The following is a 16,594-nucleotide window of genomic DNA, read 5'->3' as shown; positions in this document are numbered from 1 at the left end:
AACTAGGAAGCACGTGGTTCTCCAGCAGTAGGTCGGTGGTATGGCAATGGCGCTTCTCAAGCAGAACACCTGTCTATATTTAACAGTACGTAGTGAGTTATATATGTCTCGTCTCGGAGGTGAAACGCTAAGTGTGGAAGTGATTACACACATCTGCCGCATCTGAATCCGTGCTCGCGCTTCTCTTTACCAGGGCAGTCAGACGATGCTGTGTTTGTATACAACGCTGTGAAGAAGTCTGGTCGGGCTCTGGCGGTGAAGAGCACCAACGTATCAATGTCTCGTTATGGCGACCCGGCACTTGCAGTATCATCAGGATTTATGATTAATTGTCCCATCTGAAAAAGTAAATCGACTTGATTAGATGTTTTCTAGATTTCCGGGATCATGTTATGTTCTCTTAATTGTTCTTATAGAATCTTTTATCAGAGACAGTTGAAAGGTGCGTCTGGAAATATAGACTATATCTATCTATCTATCTATCTATCTATCTATCTATCTATTCGACTTTTAACAAAAAGTAAAACACACACATACACAAAGAAACACACACGCACACACATATACACACAAACACATGCAGACACACAAATACATACATACACACACATGCAGACACCAAAACACACACACACACACACACACACACACACTCGCATACATTAATTTCCGTGTTGCTGAAAACTGTTGAGTAACTGTTGCAGATTTTATAAACAATGGTCGTGACGTTTAAAACAATCCACTATCATATGAGTGAGTATAGTTTTACGCCACTTAGCGATACCACGACTACAGGTATTGTTCTTGCATGTATTGGTGTAAGTGTAGGGAATCGAACCCTACCATTAATTGAGGTCAGGATACCGCATTACTCTGGTAGTGAAGAATGAGTGAGGTGTAGACGTATCCCAAGCTAGCGTTTGTGTCTGACAAGCCAACGATCATATTCTGAACGAATTTCGGAATCAAACGCTCCATCGGCGGATCCCGGCAGCTAAGGGACGCAACTCTACACAACGAATGTGTGTGCCAGTGGCGGTTAAACTTATCCTTACACGCTGTGCTGTGTATTGAATGAGAGCCTTCTGGTGCAGGAATACCACCTTCATTAGCGCTAAACTATAGACAGGTTGGTGTTAGAGAAGATGATATTGTTTAGGTTTATCAATCAAATCATATGTTGTTCTTTTCAGAGTGGCTTCAGACCCGTGAAGATCCGGTGTAGAATAGGTCTTCAGCAACCCATCTTGACGTAAAAGCCAACTAACGATTGCGGATGGTCAGGCTCGCTGACTTGGTTGATGCATGTCATTGTATCCCAATTGCGTGGATCGATGCTCATGATGTCAATCACTGGATTGTCTGGTCCAGACTCGATTATTTACAGACCGCCGTCATATAGCTGGGATATTGCTGTGTGCGGCGTTAAACAACAAAGAATTCACTGTGGCGTCTACAGCATGCATGGACCAGTGCCATATAAATGCTCTCCTAGCAGTCTCTGATTCATTCTTGGCGTGAAAGCACCAAGGTGTCACGCATGCGATAACCATATCTCCTTTCTGTCTTTGTGAATCAGCTAGGTAGATGGTAGGCTGCAACACAGGCCCAAACACAAACCAAGGTCACGGTCGCCACTGAAATAGTTTCTGATTGGCAGATGGTCAAGACGCACCATACCAGCGCCACCTGGTACTACTTTGAAGAACTAGATTATGACCTTACCTACATCTAGAGATTGAGTACACGCGGGTCGGACATGATCGTTCACTATGGGAAATTACTTCAATATGTTCATCGTGCTACAGACATAACATAATGTTGTGATACATGTGTTCGCGTTTATCATCCCAGTATTTAGGGTACTGGTGTGTTTCACGAAATATATACATGAGGTTATATGGTACGGTCGCTTGTTATATATTGGCTGTCAAAGCCGTACTCAGCAATATTCTAATTATATTGTTTTGTGTGTTTGTTGTTTGACGCCGCCCTCAGCAATATTCCAGCTATAAGTCTGCGGTTTGTAAATAATCGAGTCTGGGCCACAACAATCCGGTGAATGCCATCATGAGCATCGATCCACGCAATTGGGATATTATGACATGCATCAACCAAGTCAGCGAGCCTGACCACCCCATCCCGCTTCTTACGATAAACCTAGAGAGCTGAAGACAAATTCTGAACCAGATCTTCACGGGGATCTATTTGGTAATCACTAATGAGGGGAACAGAGAAACCTGGTCAGTACGGACCCCGATAATCCGGAAACCTCCTTCTGTGGTCGATTGCTGTTGGAAACGTCACTCGATAGTTAAGAAGACAGAAGCACGTACTAATGATTCATTAATCCATAACTCGCATAGATCGATGCTCATGATATTAATCACTGGATTGTCTGGTCCAGACTCGATTGTTTACAGACCGCTGGAACATTAGTGAATGCGGCGTTAAACAACAGACCAACCAACGATAACTCGTTTATGTGTGTAGCGTTAAACAACAAACAAACAAACAAAAACATCAATGAAAAAAGGTGCCAACCGCGGAAACGGCGTTTGTATGATATCAAAGAACACTCGTGGGTTTCACCAAAATGGTAAACGTCTGAAACGTTCTCGCCACATCATGCTGACATGTTCTGATATAACTTGAATACTGTTCAAAGGGCCAATAAACTCAACTCACTCACTCACTCACTGTCTTAATCTGTGGGCATTGTGTTTGTGGGTTCAAATCCCGGTTCGCCCCGATTATGTTTCTAGGTTTGTCAGCACCATACCCTTGCTCGTGGGTTTCACCGAAGTGGTAAACGTCTGAGACCTGCATCATTTCGGGCTGTCTTGTCACACTGAGCTGACACGCCGTGATATAAATGGAATACTGTTCAAAACGGTTCACTTATTCACTCACTCACTCACTCACTCACTCAGTGAACACCGTCTAAATCTGAATAATCTGTGACTCGATAAATCTACTTTTTTACTGGTTTCAAATGAACGCAGAGACAAACCTTTCGTCATACACATTTCTCTGAAATAAACTATTTTACAGAAAAACAGTAAATCCGGAATCGTGTTAATCTGGGCGATACCCTGTTGATTATCGTGATTATCTCCTGTTCGGGTAGTCAATCATTTAATACGTTCGCTACTTGCTCATTCGAAACCCAAAATGTTAGATATTCATTTCACATCCATCGAGTATTATTTCAGTTATGTTATTTTAGCAATGTTCTCTCAATTTCACAGCGGGGGACACCCATCTTACCGAGGCAAGTGAGTTAACTGACGATAGGAAACTGGGCTTTTAAAGTCAGTTGACTCTCTTGCCTCGGGGAGATGGGGGCAACCGACACTGGCCGAATATCCCAAATGTTTGGAATCGAACAAGGGTGTTTGCGTGACGAAAAAACACTTTAACCACTGGCCTACCCCACCTACCCTGTTGATTATGACGTCAGCTAAGGTAATGATCAGAAACTATATGGATGAAACGTTATAATGTTGACCTCGGGCGTGTAGTCTCCATCCCGACATGTACTCCCCACAGGGAACCCCGGATGAACAAATCACCGGAAGTGTGCGTGTAGTCCCGACTAAACTGAGAGTAGGTTCAGTATGTAGCTCCCTAATTAGATTCCATCGCAGCGAGACATAGGTCGATGCCCTGAAATCAACCACTTAGTTTTTAGATCGTCTGCCCCTGAATTGTGTATATACAAGCCTCTATGATAAAGCTCTTATGGAACTGACCGTGACGTAGAACAGTTCTGTTCATTCATCAACCGCCTCCGTGGTCTAGTGGTAGAGCGTTCGATCCACGGCCGCGTCAACCCAAAAGACGTTAAAAGATGGTACTTGTTGTTACCCTGTCTGGCGCTCGGCATTAAGGGGCTAAAACAAGGACTGGTCGGCTCGGAGTCTGTATACTGTGTCTGAGTGGGGTATTCATGTTAAACTGCGGCATGGTATCTCAGTGAGCTAGCACTATAAATCGGCATCTGTCCGGACTAGTACAAGCAGCCACACACACACACACACACACACACACACACACACACACACGCACGCGCGCGCGCCCGCGCGCGCGCTATATAAGTGCAATAATCTTGGACGCGACGTTAAACCCTATTTCACCTCACCTCACCGTTCATTTATCCAGGCACCTTTGACATGCTGTTAGAACGAGGAAGCTGACAGTTTACGTTGTTTTGTTTGATGTCTAACACCCCGCAGCAAATATTCCAGCTATAAGACAGATCGAGTCTGGACCAGGCAATCCAGTGATTGACATCACGAGCATCGATCCGTGCAATTGGGATACGATGACATGCATCGACCAAGTCAGCGAGCCTGACCACCCGATCTCGTTAGTCGCGTCTTATGACAAGCATATGGGTTGGTTCACGTTGTTGTCAACCATAGGTTACATATAGCGTCATGGAGTTATGGCCTACTAGATTTAGAGACAGTCAGCTTCTTATATAAGATGTTATCATATACCTATCAATGAGGCGTTTTGCATGAGCGATGGAGCCAACATAGAGACGGTCACTTCACGGGGGGGGGGTAATAACTAGACCCCCTGCAGGGCTGATATGACTTGTCAATGCATTGTCATTGGGCAATCGATGTCAGTCGGGTGGTGAGAAATTAGAGTTACGTCCCTTAGTGCGTCGTCTGCTCGTCTGCTCAGTTACCTTTCCCATGACAATGTCTTCCAAACAAGGTGAAAATGTTTGCTTTCAGTTGCAAATAGATACATTTTACAATTGCATGTTCTGGTTTATGATAAAAAGGTGATTATTTGGCAGTTTTCATACCATACCCCACATCAAACCATCCCCATATCCGCCGTCTAAATATACGAATGGTTAACTGACTAACTACATTCTAGAGGACATATACGTCAGTGAAGGACCTACGGGTGGGGCTGTGATAAAATCACACACACTGTCCTATCTATATCATACAGTTACAGTGAGGAAAACGGTCAGATCACCATATCTCATTTCGGTATCTTGAAAACGAATTTAAACGACAAGTTTCGAATGTAGATAAACTTGACCGCGGCTATTATAGCGTTGATGTTATTTACACGCACTGTTGTTACTTGGCGCAATTGCATCGACACCGAAAAGGAAGTAACACTGAATGAATAACTGTGGTCTGAGTGGGTTTGCATTTGTACAAAAAGAGACTGCAAAAACAAGACGCCGATCGCGAATCGTTTGAAAAAATGATATTTGATTGGCTCAATAACCCATGCTTCCTTGATCTAAAATAGGCGGTCTAAATTCGCTCAGGGTTCGGCTTGTATTGAGGGATTGTCAGATCTTCGTGCAGAGAGGTATCGTGTGTGTCGGGGTAAAAGAGCTTTGAAGATTATTTCATTTACATCACAGCATGTCAGCTTGGTGTGGGAGGATATTCCAGTGATGCTGGTCTCAGACATTTACTACTTTATTGAAACCCACGAGCACAGGCATGGTGTTATTCGGACAAACTTAATGATAATCAGGGAGAATCTCAAGATAATTATTGGGTCAGGGAACGTCAGAGGTACGCATGACGAATTGGAGCACACACACACACACACACACACACACACACACACACACACACACACCCTACCCGGTTACCCACTGTAGGTCTCAGGAGATGTCTCAAAATGTCTGATTGGGAACATTTTTAGCGTATTGGCAAAACGTATTTAGATACACGTATTAAACAATCTGATCATTCATAAACTGAAGTTGAATTAAGTTATATCTTTATTCAACCATATGAAAAATCAGAAGGAATGGGTGCATAGTCAGAAAGAAATGCGAACATAAGTGACTTGTAGTTTAACCATAGAGCTCTGGATATGTTTTGCCATTAAACAATATATCACGTGACTAACCACGGGTCCGGGTAGACCCGTGGGTACCCGGGTCCTTTTCAGTACTCACCCGACCCGGGTGTATATAGGACAATATCCATAGAGGGTTTGTTTGTTTTGGTGGATAAAAGACACCCATCCACTCAAAAAAGTGCGAGTAGCAGCTAGTGAACGAGCATTATTTTACGCCGCATTTAGCAATATTCCAGCAATATCGACTTTCCATGGAGGGGGGCGGTGAGGTAGCCTAGTGATTTAGGTGTTCTCTTATCACGACGAAGACCCGTGTTCGATTCCCCACATGTGCAATGTGTGAAGCCTATTTCTGGTGTTCCCCGTCGCAATATTGCTTTAGTGTTGCTAAAAGTGGCGTAAAACAATCCTCACTCACTCCATTGAGGGGTCCTCAGATCTTAATACTGAGGGGGGCACAGGTGACCCAGTCGTCTAAGGCGCCGCGATTCGCTGTGGAGAGTTGCGTCCCTTGGGCACGCCAGGAACCTATGATTGTGGGTTCGAATCCCGGTTCGTCCCGATTATGTTTCTAGCTTTGTCAGCACCATACCCGTGCTCGTGGGTTTCACCGAAGTGGTAAACGTCTGAGACCTGAATCACTTTGGGCTTTCCTCCCACATTAAGCTGACACGCCGTGATATAACTGGAATAATGTTAAAAGCGGCGTTAAACCCAACTCACTCACTCACTCACTCACTCACTCACTTAATGCTGAGGGGTATCGTATTGGAGTAAAGGATCGTATTTGAAAAAGAATGTCCCACGTTCAGCTAGCACGCCGTGACACACATTGCTTGTTTTCTCAATGCAACTCGAGCCAATAACGGTTAACGTTGTCCGATGTTCAACTTAACTGAAGCATGTGTTTTCTATGTAAATCGGTTAAGTATAGCTGACAATGTTATTTGTAACTGTTTGCGTCTCGTAATAGGACGGGGTTACGTTCTCCTGTGATGTAAACAGGCATTACTGTCGCAGGCGTCTCCTAATTCTGCACCCAGTCTTCCAGGCAGCCGAAACAAGTCAGTCAACAACAAGGCCGTTTTTAGACAGCAACGCACGCTCGCTTGCATTGATTTAGCATCGGAAAGCAAAGACACACTAGGTACTGTTCTGAAGAGTTTGTATACTGTAGAGCATATAGTTAACATCGGTAACTACACGTATATGTATAGTTTCAGTTACATAATTAAAAGATACAGTAAACTACGGTTATAACGAACACGCTTATAACGAACTGACGGATATAACGAACTTTTGGTCCCGACTATTTGCTGTAGTTATGTTGTATATATGCTTATAACGAACAACGGTTATAACGAACTAAAATTAGAGGTTCCTTTGAGTTCGTTATAACCGTAGTTTACTGTAATGTTAAAGATTAATGGTATTGTGAGTTTTAACGGATTGTTGCTTATCCCTTCAATAAAGGACCTTGAAAACTTGTTATCGTGTACAAACAAAACCGTTATATATATGAGTGAGTGAGTATGATTTTATGCCACTTTTTGCAATATTCACTCAATATCACAGGGGGAGACATCACAATTGTATCAATGTAGGAATCAAACCAGAGCCTTCCACATGACGAGAAAACGCGCGCTTCCCCGTCGCCGCAAAGCGTTAGGTTCACAATGATTATGTTTACATAATAACACACGTGTAATGACAAAGGTTACACTGGGCCCACTAGAGAGCCGAGTGAGTGAGTGAGTATGGTTTAACGCTGCTTTTAGCAATATTCCTGCATTATCACGGCAGGGGTGTATAAAATCAGGTTATTTAGAAGTGGTGCGTTTATCTCGGAATCCAATAATGAAAGTTTCCAAACATCATTTATTTATAGTTAGTTAGTTTTTGTTAAATCAGTTTGTGCCTGAGCAAGGAAGTGGACACGAAGCTCTGACATAGGTGTGGATTCGTCCCCGAATGAAATTTTAACTGCCTGGCAAAAGAAAATTTACATCAATGTTTGATGGTGGCTAAAGATTAAACAAAACAAAAACACACAGACACACACACACCTCATCCCACTGACACGCACAAACACACACACACACACACACACACACACACACACACACACACACACACACACACACACACACACACACACCTCCGCCTCTACTGAGTAACGGCCGTTTAAATAGTCTGGGTTGGGCTTTGTATTTTTGTTGAGGAGGAATGTACGGTTTCTTCTTTCAGAGAAAACTTGTTGTCTTGTCTTGTCCATCGAAACAATGATGGACAAGACAAGACAACAAGTTTTCTCTGAAAGAAGAAACCGTACATTTTTTTCAGTACAAACATCGCGTCCAGGGAACAAACACATATGTTTTTGTGAACTCCGGACGTTTCAACCCTCGATTATCCAGCCTATCATATCGCCGTGTCATTATGTTAAATCTCATGAAATGGAGATACAATGATACACTGGATAGTCGAGGACGGTCTCGCTGATCGGGATGCGCAGCGGAATAGCACAAAGATTATTACGTAACTGAATATAATAAAATTTGATAAATTCGGGGGAAATGTAATGAGAAAAATATATTCAAAATGTTTTCAAAATACAACGGGTAGAAAATATAACTTAGTATATTATAGTACAGGTAGTGATTTGTCATTTGTACTCTTATGGCCGAATTAAGATGATCTATTGTTTTGGAAGACTGCCTCGTGAGTTGGATATAATATTGGTCATCAATCATCCTTCATAGACACCTGTATCCAACAATATGACAACCTCCTTGAGCTGTTGTTAAGGATGCCAATACCTTGCCCGTTGAAGATGTCGCATCACTGAAGAAGGTTTAGAACACACGTACTATATATACGAAGAGCGTCAGGTTAAAACAGACAATCCCCACGTGTTCGCGTCTACAAATACACACCAGCATATCAAGACAACATGTCTTCGCGTAGATGAAGAGCTGTTGGGTACGTTTAAGTCAGGTGTGGTTTTTACATAGTCTAAACTTAGAAACTGTGCACCTCATGAAAAATGCGGAAGGAGAGCTTAAGTGTAAAGTATCCAGCTGCCCGAGTACGTTCAGCAGGGTGATGTGTAACGGACATGTGTACCTCTCATAGACAATAGGGTGGGGTACAGGTACTTGTCGGGGTGTATTGGGTGTGATGGAATGGGGTGTATTGGGGAGGGATGGTTAAATGTTGCCAATTCCTTAAAAACACACTACGTCAATGGGTAGGTCGGATGTGTTGTGTGTGTGTGTGTGTGTGTGTGTGTGTGTGTGTGTGTGTGTGTGTGTGTGTGTGTGTGTGTGTGTGTGTGTGTGTGTGTGTGTGTTGTATTCTGTGTGTGTTGTGTTCTGTCTCTGTGTGTGTGTTGTGTGTGTTGTATGCTGTGTTCTGTGTGTGTTGTGTTCTTTCTCTGTGTGTGTGTGTGTTGTATTCTGTGTGAGTGTTGCGTTCTCTCTCTCTCTCTCTCTCTCTCTCTCTCTCTCTCTCTGTGTGTGTGTGTGTGTGTGTGTGTGTGTGTGTGTGTGTGTGATGGCGACGGATAGAGTGGAGTGGGCTGTATTAAGGGGGACGTTGCATGTAGGAATCTTATAGTCAATAACCAACACACGCCAATGGCTGTTCAAAATTCAAGTTCTTCTTCTTGCACGCTGGGAATGGATGCAAAATACAAACTGAGCCAAGTCAAATATCACAGGTAGAGTTACAGGAATAGATGCCGCCTGTCTGATTCATTTAACAAAGGTTTGGGAGTGGGTTGTTGTTTTGGAGTGGTTCAGGTGGGGTGGCTACAATTGAATGGATAACTTAGAACAAGATAGAGTGATTTGGGTTTAACGCCGCTTTTAACATTATTTCCGTTATATCACGGCGTGTCAGCTTAATGTGGGAGGAAAGCCCGAAGTGATGCAGGTCTCAGACGTTTACCACTTCGGTGAAACCCACGAGCACGGGTATGGTGCTGACAAACCTAGAAACATAATCGGGGCGAATCGGGATTCGAACCCACAATCATAGGTTTCTGGCGTGTCCAAGGGACGCAACTCTGCACAACGAATCGCGGCGCCTCAGACGACTGGGCCACCCGTGCCCCCGAATAAGATAGAACATCCTTGTAAGTGGGATGGAGGGAGCACGTGGGTTGGGTGGGGACAGCGGGGGATGGTGGGATGAGGAGCACTCAATGAGGGTGGTTGCAATAAAATGTTATTTCAGCGAAAACGAATTATGGTAAAACGTAATAATCGAGGATAGAAAACTGTAAAAAATAGATGTTGAAAACGATGTACCCTAGCGTTGTGTAATATTTTATCGCCCTTGTCACTTCGTTGCTACAAATGTTTAAAATTGAGTGCTCACAAACCTATCACAACCTTTATAAGTACTCAGAACTTTAATTGGTCTTGACATTAAATAAAACGAAAGAGGATTGTTTGTGCGATCGAGACAGCCAGGTAGATGTGATGTCATTAGTGCCGGGCTAGCTGTATGTCATGACGTATCCGATGACGTAACACCAACAATCTACTACGCAGTCGTTCATACTATTTTTTAAACTTTTTCTATAAGGTCACCTCGGAACAAATGGCGTTCAACTACAAGCTCTATAGTTAGACACGATATCCGGACAAAAACATCGTCCACATCCCGGAGAGTTCAACAGCAGCAAGAAATCCGAGAATCTCATCTGGATGATGACGTCAAGACCCACTGTTCCACGATTACACAAAGGCAGGGCGTAGAGGTTCTCTCCTCGGCATGCTTGCGTTGCGTGTTGTTCGTGTATCAGGCCTATTTTCACATTGCAAAAACTTGATAAAGGTTAATTTATATGTGAGGCTCCTCTCTACGTGGCGTAGGGTTACGTCTAGACAAGCGTGATTCGGGAGTGATGTACAGAGAACAGTTTTATGAAATCACGTTATTTATGATCACTGATACAACAATGTGACTCATTAAAGGTCTTCGCATGACTATATTCTGTCCGAGAATTTCTTTTAGAAATGGTCAGCATTCCATGCTTGTCGTAAGGCGACTAACGGGTCATATTGTCGTAAGGCTCGGTGACTTAGTTTTGGGTATGTCATCGTATCCTAGCTGCGTGGATCGATGCTCATGATATCAATCACTGGATTGTTTGGTCCAGACTCGATTATTTACAGACCGTCGTCATAAAGCTGGAATGTTCAGACTGCGGTGTTAACTATCCAACAAACAAATTGTAGGACAGAGTTCACTTGATCATCTACATCATATTTGGCGTTCTGATCTTTCAAGATTTGTCAGTGGATTATTTACAATATTATTTAAATACACCTGCAAAACAATAATGTCCACGTGAATTGCAGATGTTTCCAAAGGGGTGAAATGGGGTTAAACGTTGTTTTCAAATATTTTGCACTTATATTGCGACGTGCAGGTACATACGTTTGTGTGTGTGCGTGCGTGCCTGCTTGTACTAGCCCTGACTTATGTCGGTCTTATAGCCCACTGAGATACCATGAGATTAACATGAATACCCCACTCAGACACAGTATACTGTCACTGAGCCGACCAGTCCTTGTTTCATCAATACCGAGCGTCGGGCAACAAGTGCCATCTTTTAATGTCTTTTGGTATAGCGCGGTCGAGGATCGAATAACCAACCTTCCACTCTTCGGGCAGACGCTATATCTACTAAACCATGGAGACGTGTGTCCAAAACACACATGGAAGTTTTGAATGCATAAAAAATTCATAAAAACAGAGTTATGCTTGACCTTTTTCCAGGTGTATATACGAGGAGTGATTGGTATATATGTTCTGAGCCATAGCAAAATTTGACCTAGAAACACTAAAATGATCTATTTTTCAACATATTAAACCCCTTCCATATTGAACATGGATAAATTTGATAAATTGCTTGTGTAAGCAGAAATATGTTACTGCGTCTTGGGTGCTATTTGTGTGACCCGTGAAGATCCGGGGTAGAATAGGTCTTCAGCAACCGATGTTTGCCGGAAAAGGCGACTGTGCTTGTCGTAAGAGTCGATTAACGGAATCGGGTGGTCAGGCTCGCTGACTTGCTTGATGTATGTCATCGTATCCAAATTGCGTGGATCGATGCTCATGATGTCAGTGACAGGATTGTCAGGTCCAGACTCGATTATTTACAGACCGCCGTCATATATCTGGAAGATTGCTGATAGGGGCGTTAAACAACAAGCAAACAAACAAAAGCTATTTGTGTCAACAGCAACAATATGAAACTCACCATTAATTTTGAAAGCATTTTTCTATTGAACTCCTGTATTATTACTTTAATACTTTGTTACTGTGAACAATATTGCGGAACTCCTGTACCAACAGATAACACGCCAGCATGCTCGAGAACGCCAGAAAATCCCATTGTATTATGCCTACATTGCTGAAATAAATCTTTCTGTCTGTCCTTTCACATTGATACACTTTTGTCAACTATGTTGGAGGGATTTTATACCAGTTTCGTGAAGTCCTTGTCTTTACTGTCCAAAAACGACACCACAGCTGCTATGGCGTCATCGTTCGAGTCGAAATGGGTTCTTCTAGATCTTTCTTCATGTTTGGGAACAGATGGAAATCGGACGGAGCCAGATCAGGAGAATCAGATGGGTGCTGAAGGAGTTCAAAGACAGACTCCTGGATTGTAGTCATGGCAATGTCTGTTTTATGCACTGGTGTGTTGTCCTGCTGGAAGAGCACGCGTTTTATCAGCTTCCCACGTCTATTGGTCATACCTTCATGCCGTATTTGCCTAAAAAACAGCATATTTTGCTCCGGTTTTTTTTGTCTGTCTCTTTGGAAGACAAGACCATGATGGCACCCTCGGCATCCCTGAACCTTTTCACGTTTTGGGACAGTCTTTGTCTTCTTATGTGGTGCGGATGTTTAATGCTTCCACTGATTTAAAATAGTGAACCCAGGTTTCATTCATAGACACAGGGGCGGTCGGGTAGCCAAGTGGTTAAAGCGTTCGCTCGTCACGCCGAACACCCGGGTTCGATTCCCAACATGGGTACAATGTGTGAAGCCCATTTCTGGTGTCCCCCGCCGTGATATTGCTGGAATATTGCTAAAAGCGGCGTAAAGCCATACTCACTCACTCAAAGTCACAAATCGTTGCAAGAACCTTTCTGAGTCAGCTTCAAACAGAGCAAGATCTTTTTGTGCTGGGTGCGGTTTTTCATCAGATGTCATAAGCTTTGGAACCCAGCGAGCTGATACTTTCCTTCACTGCCAACGTTTCTGAGACAGTGGAATGTACTGTAGCTCACCTGGGAAATTCCTACTGAACCCTCAGTGTGATGCTATTCGCCGGGCGATCATCGTGGATTCTCAGGATCATTTCTGTTGTTGCAATAAAATCAGAACTCACTACCGCAAAACAAAGATCTTAGGACATCCCATAACGGGGGTCGCCTTTAGCGTCCCATGCCACGCTTAAACTCTGTTGCCAATCTCTCCAGAAACCTATGATTTGGGGTTCGAATCCCGGTTCTCCCCGATTATGTTTCTAGGTTTGTCAGCACCATACCCGTGCTATTGGGTTTCACCGAAGTGGTAAACGTCTGAGACCACGGGCTTTCCTCCCACATTAAGCTTACACGCCGTGATATAACTGGAATACTGTTAAAAGCGGCGTTAAACCCAACTCACTCACTCACTTACCCATATCTTTAATAGATGGCATTTCGTGTTAAGCCCTTTCTGCAAGTACCTGATCAATGCACGTTCCTCACAGTTGTCCATTTTCCAAAGGTCACAAACCCCTAAGTATTTTGACTTGTCACAGCGAAACCATTTGCTCCACTGATTCCGGTTTACCTCTATGTCACCATGTAAAGTCCTCAACAAAAGATTTCTTTATTACCCATTTCCATCCATCTGTAAGGCTCTGAACTTATCAATCAAACCTGGGGGCGGTCGGGTAGCCTGGAGGTATAAGCGTTCGCTCGTCACGCTAAAGGTCCGGTTCGTTTCCCCACATAGTTACACTGTGTGAAGCCCATCTCTGGTGTCCCCCGACTGATATTGCTGGAATATAGCTGAAAGCGGCACACATCACTTACTCACTATCAATCAACCCTCGAAATGCAGTTCAATTTGAAAACAAGGTATTATATATAAGCTCATTGTAACGAACACAAATCTGCCTCTACGTGCATGATAAAACTAAGAGGGAAAGTAAAGTCAACATTGCAATCTTGCAGGTTTTAATACTTTTGGACATACCTAATGATAATTGTGTGATCAAAATTAAATTTGAAAAACGGAAATAACGTAAAACACACGATATAAATTTCCCCCAAATGAATTTTTCCTCCACGGTGGGGATTGCCCTTCCTGGACCCACTTGCACAAAGCGATCTTAGCGCTAAGATGATCGTAACTCCCATACTTTAACCTAGGCTTGCAATAGTCTTATCGCTAAGATCGCTTTGTGCAAGTTGGCCCTGGAGGTTACAACGTATGTGACTGAGTATGGTTTTACGCCGCTTTAAGCAATATTCCAGCAATATCACGGTGGGGGACACCAGAAATGGGCTTCACACATTGTACCCATGTCGGGAGTCGAACCCGGGTCTTCGGCGTGACGAGCGAACGCTTTAACCACTAGGCTACCCGAACGCCTCTCCCGGTGTTAGACGTGCTGTGCAATTTCAACGATTGGAACGGCTCTCAGTCTGCCTAGGCCTGGTAGTTTATTGGGGGACTTCCTTCATGTGCAGCACCTTATGGGTACTTTTGTTTGTTTGTTTGTTATGGGTACAAATTCACCCGAGCGTGTTGATTGGTAAGACAATAGGGGATAGGTAAATATCTCACCAAATTTAACAACACAACGAATTGGTGAACTATATATTCACATACACGGTAGTGTATGAGTGACAACTTTTAAAATATATATCAATGCGTGACTGAACATATTAATCACGGGGAAGAGAATATATGGATGTCAACTTCTTTATATAAGGAGGAACGCAACGTTTCGGAGTATATGCCTACTCCTTCATCAGGTGAATAAATGTTATGAGGCAGAGATATATATGTACATGTAAGAACAACAAAAGTAATAAGACAACAAAAGGTGGAAACTTAACAAGGGAAGCCAACAGAGAAACCAACAGTGCTTGGGACTTATTGCTTTAATCTTTGTCGGTGTCTATTATTTAGCTGGCTCCCATTTGCCCATTGCTATTCCTATTCTTTAACCTGTCAGCTCTACTTACCCCCGGCCTCCCGTTTGCCCATTGCTATTCCTATTCCTTAACCTGTCAGCTCTACTTACCCCGGACTCCCGTTTGCCCATTGCTATTCCTATTCCTTAACCTGTCAGCTCTACTTACCCCGGACTCCCGTTTGCCCATTGCTATTCCTATTCTTTAACCTGTCGGCGCTACTTACCCCCGGCCTCCCGTTTGCCCATTGCTATTCCTATTCTTTAACCTGTCAGCTCTACTTACCCCCAGCCTCCCGTTTGCCCATTGCTATTCCTATTCTTTAACCTGTCAGCTCTACTTACCCCCGGCCTCCCGTTTGCCCATTGCTATTCCTATTCTTTAACCTGTCAGCTCTACTTACCCCGGACTCCCGTTTGCCCATTGTCCATTGCCAATTACCAATGAGTGTCCCTCTTTGGGACTCGGTGTGACTAGTGTGTATATATATATATATCTATTGTGAGTTTCAGTATTCAATTTGATAAATATTCTGGGTTTTTTTATATCTATATGAGTTCATGTTTTTATCTTTGGCTGCTCTGTTTATTTAAGTTCGAGTAGCTGTCCATCTCTCAGAATAGTTTGGCTTTGGCTATTGCATCTCTTGGCTTTAGGAGATCTATGACAGATAGCGGATCTAACTGTAATTCGTGTTTTAACCGGGCCTTGGCTGGGGCGTGGTCTTGACATTCCAGTAACACGTGAGCAATGGATTCAGGTTGATTGCAGACAGACAAATGTATTTGGTACTTCAGGCCACCGGCCCATAATGCAATGGAAATATGCTGTATATATATTTATATGGATTCAGGTTGATTGCAAGATGAACAAACCTTGTCATAGTGCTATTTGTGACCGAGTCTGAGGCGTGAGATGGCTTTGTATATCATATCATAACTATATAACAAGAAAGTCATATGTGCACATAGGTATAAGTGTCATATGACACATCCTTTTCAAATGAGGAGACCAGGGCAGACTTGTTTCGTAACAGAGCCAACGAAAATATTTGATGTGATTTAAACCAAACGATGTTGGAATTTCTTGATGTTTACAAAACAAATTAGGAAAAAAATAACCAGGTAGTTGTATATCACCACCGATGACGTCTCTGACCCACGTCAGTGTAAACCTCCACAAATGTCTGAATGTCGGGAAACAAGCATTCATCACACAGGTGCATGAATTAAATGCAACCGCTATCCACCCGTGTTGTTTACTGTGGGGCTTGTCAACACATCCGGGTAATCAGAGAAGGGCAGGTGTAAATAACGCTGTGACGTCATCACAGTAAATAAAGGTATGCGACCTGGTAACCACGTGCTGTGAGAAACCTCCTCCTCGGGTGAAAAGAAGGCGTGATGACCTTTGCATGTTCTTTAGTGGAATACAGGATACGTGGTCATGAGGTTAAGCCTGTTGTCCCATATAACTAATCAGTTTAGGCGGGTTTTTAAATTTTTTTTACAGAG

Source organism: Haliotis cracherodii, unplaced genomic scaffold (assembly GCF_022045235.1).
Source record: "Haliotis cracherodii isolate W230 unplaced genomic scaffold, xgHalCrac1.p SCAF_9, whole genome shotgun sequence".
In the NCBI taxonomy this organism is placed as follows: domain Eukaryota; kingdom Metazoa; phylum Mollusca; class Gastropoda; order Lepetellida; family Haliotidae; genus Haliotis; species Haliotis cracherodii.
The sequence above is the reverse complement of the archived record's forward strand: the minus strand, read 5'-3'. Positions refer to the sequence as shown.